This window comes from Rhyacophila brunnea, unplaced genomic scaffold, assembly GCF_057557595.1.
Source record: "Rhyacophila brunnea isolate RB1 unplaced genomic scaffold, BYU_Rbru_1.0 scaffold_74, whole genome shotgun sequence".
NCBI lineage: Eukaryota > Metazoa > Arthropoda > Insecta > Trichoptera > Rhyacophilidae > Rhyacophila > Rhyacophila brunnea.
The window spans coordinates 397,755-409,135 of NW_028233344.1; positions in this window are offsets into that span (position 1 = coordinate 397,755).

Genomic DNA, 11,381 nt, shown 5'->3' on the forward strand with positions numbered 1-11,381 from the left:
CTTTATAATTGCTTATTATTTTTTTTTCAAGATCTACTATTTTTTCTGAATATCTACAGTATACCCTAAACATCACAGTAATTTTTTCTGGTGGTTCATAAAGACCATGGTAACTTACAGTGTCTTTTCTAGTCTTAATGCACATGAAATCTATAGATTCGTGCATATCGCTTATGGTTCTAGAAAAATCGACATCCGGAAAACAAAGCTGGGTGATTATATCTGCACTTTTAGTAACACTGTCAAATTCATCTTGCAAATTTTTTAATAAGAAACAAAAACGATCTATTCTGACAGTAGAAACATTAATAAAATCTCCTATAAACGAATTCATCTCTGCGAGTTGACATGTGATTGAATATACTGAAATATCAGTTATAAATAGAAGTCCGATCAGTCCCATGATATAAGCCATTTTTTTTCATGCTCAAAGTGCTATATTTATCGAAAAAACCATCGGCGAAAACTACAACCAAATCTTTTCCTTCATCTTTATATAAATCATATATAATTTTAAAACACAAACCCATGTGACTGCACAGAAGAATCAGAATCAGTTTTAAAAGACAAACTAACATTAGAATCATCAGAGTCACATAAATCGGTTTCATATACTTCAGCCGGTTTTGATTCAAAAATTTTTGCATCATTATTTTCAAAAATCACTTCATTTATATCACTGGCATTTCTTTGAATATATTTTGGCAAAATATCTTCAAGTATTATTTCTTTTGAAAGAAGCTACTATTACTTTGAACTGCCATTTCGTCCATGTGGATACAAATTTCTTTAATATTTCCTAAAATAGAGTTAAAATATATAAATTGATCTGCTTCGTAATTGAATTCTCTACCTAAATCCCCCACTGCTTTCTCATCTTTTATTTTATGTCTTATAATAAAATTATTATTGTACATGTTTTTAGATTCTATTTTGCCCATTTCCTCCATTTTCATTCGAACCAATTCAATATATTTTTATCTGCTATCGATCCAAGTTCTTTGTTATTAATTATTCCTAGATTTGAAGCTTTAAAGCACATCCTTCTATAAAATAAATGAAATTCAAAATTAATATTGATATCTGGAATAATATTTTGTCTGAGCTGATCTGTTATTAATTTCAATGGCTATAATATTTTTGTAAAATCTGTTCCTATTTCTTCATCAATTGAAATTATTATTTTTTCAGATTCACCGGATAGTTCATATGTTGTATTATACCCTTCAGTATTGTCGTAATCAAGAAAATCAGCAAAAGATCAAACAAAAAGTAAGGATTCTTCTTTCTCAAAAAGTTTCAATAAAATAGTTTCATCACAAAATTCCAGTACATATGATGACTTTTTTATTTTAGCCTCATTAAATTGTTCGTGGATTTTTAAACTTGGGTCATTCTGTATCTTTCTCGTCCCAGACACTATAGATGTAAAAAAAAAGATAAAAGTGTAGATAAGATTAAAAGAAATTACCTTCATAACAGTATGGTGAATTTCAGATTAAATATTAGAATGTTAATTCGTAATATCCTTTCTTGTACTAACAATATAAGGAGGTATTTAAGGAATTTTTTTATATTAATAATGAAAATAATAATAATTACTTGTGGAGCATAAATGCCACTGTCAAAAAAAACTATAAACAATTTATTTAATTTGAATTCCTATTTTATTCACATATTTCAGATTAGGCGATATTTATATTTTTATCGAATATTAAAATTATATCATCATCATAAAATAAAAATTATATTAAATTAAATTAACACATTATCAATATATTAATGTAGAAATATGCAAAGAAAAATCTTTCCATATAGATTTAAACCCTAAAGATCTACAGTTTGTATGTAAGTATTAGAAAAGATCATTCTAAAATGGCTTTAATGTATTTATACATGTATTTTAGCGTAAAATGCGCTGAAGTGTTAAAAAATTAAAGAGCGACTTTATATATCATTAAAGAATAATGGCTTTTTATGTTTATTGATTCTTTGGCAATGTTTTTTGGAAAACACGTTTAAATTGAGTTCCTAACAAAAAACATATATACATATCCATTTTTACTGCTTTTATTGATGAACAGAATCAAAAAAAATAATGCTCGTAGTCATTAAATTCAAGTATTCAGAGATGAAAAACGTTTTTATAAGATAGAACGAGCTAACAAATTTGGTATTTTTTTTGCAAAAACAAAAAAAAAATATAAAATTGATTTCTTATGACTTTATTTTAATATTTTACAGATGATTCTTTATTAATGGATAATTTTGAAAAAAAAACAGGAAAAAGAAAAGTGATGTTCCTAGTTGAATTTTAGCTAACGGAAGTTCCAAATTACGGCATTAAATATTTAAATATACCATAAAACACACGGAATGTGCTTTCTACTAAATCTTCTTTATCATGAGTTTTATTAATAAAAAATTAGCAAATAGAAGCCAATTCTAAAACAAATACTTTACCATTCTATAACCACATAAGTACGTAATCTTAATATATTATACGCGAAATTTCTTTTTTTTTGTAGTATGATCTGTTTATATTTGGAAGTATATTTTTTTTTATATATTTTAAGATTAAATTTATCATTTTATAATTTATTTATGTTTTTGAACGAAATAACTTGGCAACAACTATTATCTCAATCAGAAATATTCACGAGATAATTTTATCTTGTTTTTTCTTACATAGATGTAATTTCCCTGTTTTATATTAATTAAATATTTCTTCTTGCATTATTTTGGGGTACGGTGATGCAGTTGGTTCAAAAGAGCTTCTATCAGTTTAAGTGTTCGAACCGCAACCCACCCTGATTTCATATGCGTTATATCGAATAGAGAAATACTTACAAGTATCCGTTCTGTTGATATTACAAAGTAAAACCAAACGAATGTGATAAACCGGGAATAAACCAGGTGGTTGGATTAGTAGGCGCGATTACGAGCCCAAACGTTAGATGAAGCCTGATTCGTGACTGCAAGTATATGTTTAGAGCGTAACAGCATAATTAACCAGCGACGAAAAATATATAAACTTTAATTCCTCCTCCATATCAACCAAACCAGGTAAAACACGTCAAATCCGCGGATATCAAACTTGTTGCAAAAAATGTATATAAACACACACAATTATGCAGAGAGAAGCGCAATTTTCTAATATTCATAAGAAAACACCCTAAATACGAGAAATATAATGGTGTATCAATAAAAAAATAAGTAAATTTTTCTTGAATTTATAAAAAAGTCACCGTTTGTAGATGTAATACTAGCATGTGAAAAGCAAAAATATATATCTGTAAATTATAAATCACATTGAAATTTAATTCGATAGTCAAAGAGCAAGTTTAAAAAATATAATATAAAAAAATTTTTTTTGCATAGATGGAAATACGATTATTTAAATTTCAGTAAAAAAATCATTCTAGTTTGAATCCATATAATGTGAATTAAAGTTTAAGCGTTTCATTTAGCTGATTATTATTCCAGTTGTATAAAAATCCAATATGATCTATAAAAAAATATTACAAATCAAATGACTAAATGATAATCTTACTTTTATTTGTAATTTTTAATAATATATAAAATATTTCAATTCACTTTATAGATGAATGAGCAAAAAAAATGTAGTAAATTTACTAAAAACATCTAGATACTTCTATACAAATAAACATAAACATAAGTCCATCGCAAAATGAATAAATTCAGAAGATTTCAAAATAATCCAAGTTCAAAAAATAAAATTTAAAAGACTTCAGTATGGTATAAATTCATTGCAATGATATAGCTAAAATTATACTTTTAACAAATCTACAGAAATATACTTGTCAACATCAATAATAAAATACATAAAATATAAATAATTATAATAAACAAAATTAAAACTTGAAAATACAAATCATGGAAAGATTATTACATTTTTTTACATTTAAAATAAATCATAAATTATCATGAAAAAAATATAGCCACAAAAAAAAGATATTAGAGCATTTACTTACAAAAAATTATTATGATTATGTCTATAAATCCTTATTTTGGCTGAATTATTTTTTTCTAAGATTATAGTACAAAAAATAATAAGTATCTATATTTAGGATTTAATAATTGCAAACTAAATACATTTTAAAATTTTTTTTAGCACTTTTACAATAGAAACTGTTTTTCTCTACTATGGTCTTTATACATTTATTTATATAATACTATAGCCTTTAACTTTAGATCGCCTATTATTTAAGTATTATATATACGATGAGCATCTATTTATATTTAAATCCATAAATATTTATTATTATTCTAATAATTAATCGTATGTTTTTTTGAATACATTGTTGCTCTGAAAACTCGCATCAAGAAATTAATTCATACTTCATCGACACAAACGAAATTTGCTTTTTTTATATAAAATTTAGATATATTACGCATGATATGAATTCGAAATAATCTTATTAAAAAAAAATAACTAGATTTTTCTAAAAAAGATTTTTGATTTATTGAAATTTTTATATGCAAAGTTTCTTATTATGTGCAGAAAAACTTTCCAAAACGATATCTACAGAAGAAAATAAAGTTACGATGAATATCTTCATTAAAATTGGCAGTGAAATTAAAAGTAAGACTTTATGCAAAAAAATTACATTCAGGCCTTAGCCATGAAAATATGAAAGAAAAACATAACGTCTCTTTTCTGTAGATTGCAATAGCGAAATTTTATATTCATTTTAGTTTTTTAATTGCAACTATTTATAATTTTTTTTATAAACAAATGATAAAAAAAATTATTATTATTAAAAATCCGAAACATAGATAAATAATACATTGTAGTAAAGAGTGTATATATAAAAAATCCATCACATATAAATAAGTCGGGTTCATTAAAAAAAATATAGACCATGATTTAATAGAAGGTCATCTTGATCTCTGAACCCTTTATTTATGTTAAAAATTGTTCAAACTTAAAGAGAAAATGATGCATTATAAACATCAAAAATTATATCTAGAATTTTTTGCCTAAATTTAGTAGAACTGCAAATTGAAACAAAAAGATTTGGAGTTTTAATACATTTATTGAGATTCAATATTATTTCCTTGAAAGATTTCTAATATCAAGATAAGTTTTTCAATCCTATTTTGCTTCATTTTGATCTTAGAAGTGCTTTGGTTCAAATACATACATTATTCTATAGTCTGGTGTAAAAATCTAAGCGATTGAGCGCCTAACTTGAGTATCAAGACGTCACTTAGAACTATTATTTTGCAATTTTCTTAACCAAAAAATACTTTTTTTATATTAGAAGAGTTTTTTTAGGAACATTAATTACTAATATAAACACTTCTTCAACATTATATACTATAAAATTTATAATGTCGAAATAAGACACTGAAATTCGGACCATTAAAAAGCTAAATAGCAGCAAATTTATAATTTTCGTTTTTTTTAGAATAAAATTCTTACGTATTTTGCAAAAATCAATTTTTCTATTGCAATATTTAATTAGATTACAAACATTTATCTATATTTTATAATACAAACCTGCAATTTAAAATTCCCTATGAATTATATTAATGCATTAAAACCATCAAAATTTTTGTATACGATTTATAAATCAGTTATAGGGGAAAAATCTAAACGTATTGTGAAAAAAATAGCACAAATAAATATATTTACAGCCCATAAATATATAGAAAATAAAAAAAAACTTTAAGAATTTTTTTTGAGTTTTAGTTGTTAATCATTGCATGAAGCAGATATAAATGAATAATGTCTAAATTTTTTGGACATATTGTATTTTATTAAGCACATATTTCTCTAAACACAAGGATTTATTTTTTAAAGTTAAGAGATACTATCTTTCGTACATAAAAGACAAAAAGCACATTCACATAAAATAAATATTTAAAAAAACATCAAAACTATTTATAGTAGAAAACCAATTGAAATATGGTTATATTTATAATAAGCCATAGGCTTTGTACTGAGGTTATATAAAAGGTAAACGTATTAAATTTCATATATTTACTGTGTAATCTGGTAATCTCATCGATTTTGATATGATATCAGCCCATTTTACCAGTAAAAAAGACAAAACATGTTTTTGTTCGTTTCTAATTCATTAATATATGCTAACACCATTTATTTGCAAATCAGCATAAAAAACATAATAATTGATTTTTTTAAATATATTGATTAGCAATTGCATGGATTTGAATTATTGCAAAACTCACTAAAGGCTGTTCTCATTTAAATTTTTTTGAAAGTTTATTTATGGATCAATTTACACATATTTCTACAAAAAAATATATATTTTCATCATCAAGTCATCAAATAAAAAATTAGAATCTTATACATGGGAAAAATCAAAATATATATTTTTGCTACTTCTATAGCTATTAATGCTTTTTTTGTGATATAGTTTTGTGTGCTTTTAATTTCTGATAAATATATGCTCGATATATAGAAATGACCATATAAAACCAATGAATTTACAACTATGTGAGTGTTGTATCAAGAATAAAACGAGTAGTAGAAATTGTTTCTACGTACAAATAAATTAAAAACCAGTCTAGGGACTATTTTTTTAAAAATTAATATCCTACAAAAAGAGTAAATATTTTTCCAAAAATCAAGGTTTGATTTGCTCTTGACTATCGCGCATACGTTTCATTTGAGTTATACATACCTTCTCATGCGATATATTTTTTTATGTATCAATGCCAAATTAATTAAACAATTTAAATTCATAGTTCTTTCTATGCTGTACCGCTGCAATTTTTAGTCTAATCCAAGATTGATGTTAAATTCTACGAGATTTTTAAACAAATATTCTCAACACTGCAACTAATTAAATTTTAAGATATTTGCGTGTCGGTGGGTGCTCTTTAATTTCAAAACATGCAAAAAAGAGCAAAAATACGATTATCATAAAATTTTCTATTATACACAAAATCAAGCAGTCCTGTCTAAAAAAAATGTAATTGCAAAAATTATATATAATGTTGTATTTACTGTGTTTTTCTATTTCAATAAAATAATATTTTCAATGACTTTACTATAAATCAACTATATTATTATGTACTTTTTTATGATAATTTTTATTTGTTGACATATAATTTCAAATTTCTATTAGATTTATTTTTGTGAAATTATAGATCATTGGCATAATCTCATTATTATTAAAAGATTTAAGAATTTTTACAAATAATTATTTTTGATTTCGCAAATTTCAAATATATTTTTGCAAATATTTGTTTTTGACCTTCTAAAAAAGTTTTTTGTTTGGTTTTTGGTTTTAAGATTTTTTATAAACCTAATCTATTGTTTTTTCATATTTATTAAATTAATTTATACCTTTCAAATATTTTATTTCCTTAACAATAATATAACTAATTAGCCACGAATAAAGCAAAAAATCTAATGGGATTTGAAGCTTTGAATGTAAGAAATTTGCTGATGAATTCAAATTATTTCCAGCACAAGAAATTGGTTGGAAATAAACATAAAATAGATTGTAACTTTACAACATGGATATCTGTTTTTTGATTCCTTTGAAAATTAACTTCTTTTATAAAAAAACAAATTTATTTTGATTTTGACCCTTATGACATATATACCATTTTTTACTAGAAAATATGATTCTTTAAAATTCATGCTGGAGAATAAATTTATATTGTGTATTAAGGAATTCCGAACAGATGAACTTATAAATCTGAGCAATGGAGAAAACTCAGATAAAATACATTTTTTAAAAAATCAGGTCAATTTATAAGCTTTACGCTAAAACAATGATATAAAAGAATATGCGCTTTATGTATAAATCAGAAAATTCAAATAATTAGATTTAAATAACAATAAAAAATTTATGAACGATGTATACTTTGAGGATATGATAAACAAGCTTATTAGAGTAAAATTAAAGGTTTTAATTTTTTTAATCTGTATGTAACTCATCCAAAAGCTCATCGGAACATTCTAAATTACGATCCATAAAAGTACTTCTTTGATTTAAAAATTGTTTTAAACCGCTTCCAAATAAAAAATAATCGAATATTTGCACTATAATATAAAAAAATGGTACAGAAAAAATTAAAACCAGATGCAAAGCAATTTGAGAATCTTGTAAAAAAATCTGCAGAATATTAGGTTTCATATATATTTGAAGAATTAGAAGCATCATTTGAGTTATACTGCCATATTTATAATATTTATTTACATCATCTTCTTTTTTGCCTATAAATACAACTATAAAAATGGAAATCAACATAGATACTGATATATTTTTCATGCAAGTTGGAACTTCTCCGGGACCAATTAGTATGATAGTTGTAAAGGAAAAATATACTACAACACCTTCCCCCATTGCCTTTTGAATCATTCGTACGGTATAAGCTCGTATCTGTTTTGAATTTGCCCCCAAAATATTATGACGCCTGAACATTATGTCCTTGTGGAAAAAAAAGCATCTTAAAGTCATTACTGTAGCCTGAATCAAAAAAAGTACAAATTGTATAGCGGAGAGAGGAAAGTGACTAAATATACTCACTTGATAGAATTTTCTTATTAATAATTGGAATGAGAATAAGTAATAAATGTAAACTTGGCCTATATCATCGAATAAAGTTACTCTAAATATTTCAAAAACTGTATACATAAAATTCCAGCCAGTAGAATAGCTAATAGGTTGAATATAGGGATAAACTTTTGTGTTCCTAAGTATATGAAAATTTTTATGCAAGATTATTCCTTCAAGTATGATATAAAAAATACTAGTTAATAAGAAAAAGGCAATCCCTACTTTTCTATTTTCAAATATTCTATACATTATTTTATTCTTTTAGTTTTTACATGTTTTCTTTTTTAATACTTTGTGAATGTTCTAAGCACATAAAAAATACTATTTAGGCATTTAGATTTGACATGAACTTACTTTGTTAGATTTATATGTGCCTATTTTTGTCAATGACTTGCAAATACTCATTTTGCACACGAGAATTTTTTTAAAAAAATGAAGCTGCGAAACAAATCACTCTTCTAATATATAGGAAAAATAACCATAATAGTGAAATATTTTAGTTGCGTTCTTAAGCCTGTGCATTATAAATAATAAAATAGCTTCAAATTCAACCACTTACTTTTATAAAAGGCAGATATATTCCAAGAAATGGATATTTAATTGTGCTTAATTTGTTCAAGTAATTTAGAAATCATTTTCATGTATTTATTTTTGCAGTAAAAATCCTAATTACTAATGTATATATGAGTGTATACCTTCAGAACTAATAGTTCACGGTGACTTTTCATTAAACACACTCAAATAGAATCTTTTTTTATTATATTCATTTTATTAGAATGCTAAATATGTCTTTTTATTCTTACTAAATCTTAATTTCCCCCCTTTCTAATTTTTTATTTCTCACGACCTGCAAGCACCGACATTTAAGCATACTTCATCGCTAAAAATGATATTTTTCCCTGCCTATATGAAAATTATCTATCAATTTTGCAAAAAAATTCATTTCTGGCAGTTTTTTGTAATTATTAATGAAATCATGTAAAGTTTAGTTATCATTAAACTCTATCTGCGATTCACCTATATTCTGAAATTCAATCAATAATTCTTCTCACCAGCAAATAAATATTTACCCTTTTTGTGGTAAAATTATTTTTTTTAACGACGGAAGATATTATTTGACCTTATTTTATTCATTTGATAAAATTGTTGATCCATGAATTTTTTATTTATAAACTAATAAAATCAGACTTCATATAAATCGTACCTTTAAAAAATCCACTTATATTATTGGTTTATATTTTTTCTGGATTTGTAGCTAAGAATATAATTATGCTTTTATTAAAATATTTTGAAGCTTAAAGTAAATTTAAATTCCCATTATAGACCCACAGAAAGTACTATTGCGCCCTATTTATATTTACACTTATTTTAAAGATTTCGCTACTATACAATGGCTAAAAAATGTGCTTAAAAATTTACTACTATATTATTATATTTTGTAGTAAAATATTGATAATTTCCAACCTATCGTTTTTATTCAAAAATATTCTAAAACTTAAATTAATCATTCTATAAGGGTAAATTCATTTTGAGTATTCTTTTTTCTCATAACCTGTTATAATTTTATTATTAATGACGTAGATTTTAGATATAAAAACAACACGGAAAGATAAGCCAGCATTACATTTATACATGTTTTTTTGGTTTAATATAAAAATTAAATAAAATAAAAACCTTTTTGATTGACATTATTGCTACAAGCCTGACAGACAAAGACGAGGGTGTTGATGGTCGGGTGGTTTTAATATATAATCGATAATGAAGAACTGAAATATATGAAATCGATTTATTGTAACTAAAGAGCATAGGTAAGAAAAAAACTGGTAATAAATCTAGTCTAGCTGCTAAGAATATAGTAAAACACTATTAGGCCGACTCATAGTAAATTAAAGGGTCAGGATATAAATTTTCTTTTAATTGGGATGCAAAAACAAATTCCAAGATAATCATACTCATATATAGAATTATAAATTAAGTATTGGCCTCATGGAGATGTTTTCCGTAGCGGCGACTTATTTTTTGTTGTCAACATCGGTAATATTTTTCTGATAAGTGACGAAAAAAATTCATATATATTTCGTCACAAGTTTCTGGCGAATTTAACGTATTTTTATATTACTTATGCCAATTTTTTATGTCTGAAATCATTTTAAACTGAAATTATGCAAAAATTAGTATATGTAAAAATAGATAACACTCTATTTCATCAAAAAGGGAGATAACAAAGGTTATATTAAGGTATGTATTCATATTTTTCATACTAAGTATGTAGATTAGAAAAGAAGAAGCGATGTAAATAGACGCTTAAAGCTATTTTGTAGAATATTAAAAGACGATGATCAGTGAATTTTTGGTTAATTTTTGTTTATTATGTATAATAATCTTAGAATATTAAATGCACATAAAAAAACCAGCATACGCATGACTATTTATATTGTTTTAAACATTAAAACTTATTATCATTTTTTATTCGAATATAACTGATTACAACTAACTAACTAGATACTCATATGACCGCATCGATTTTGTCAAATTATTATACTCTTTGTTGTTCATAAGCACACAATAAGTTGCATTATAATCTGCCGTCAGTAAATAAAGTTTATAAAATATTAGTATTAGATCATATAAAATATCATTGTAGATCCTAATTTTTACAATAATTTAATAATTTGTCATCTCCATTTTAGATTTTTATAATACATCAACTATTTCAGATATAAGTATTCATGCGTACATCTGGGGAATTTACCGTGAGGTTTTATAATATTCTGGTGTGAACATAATGAGTAGAGCGAATATTAGACGTTAGATTAA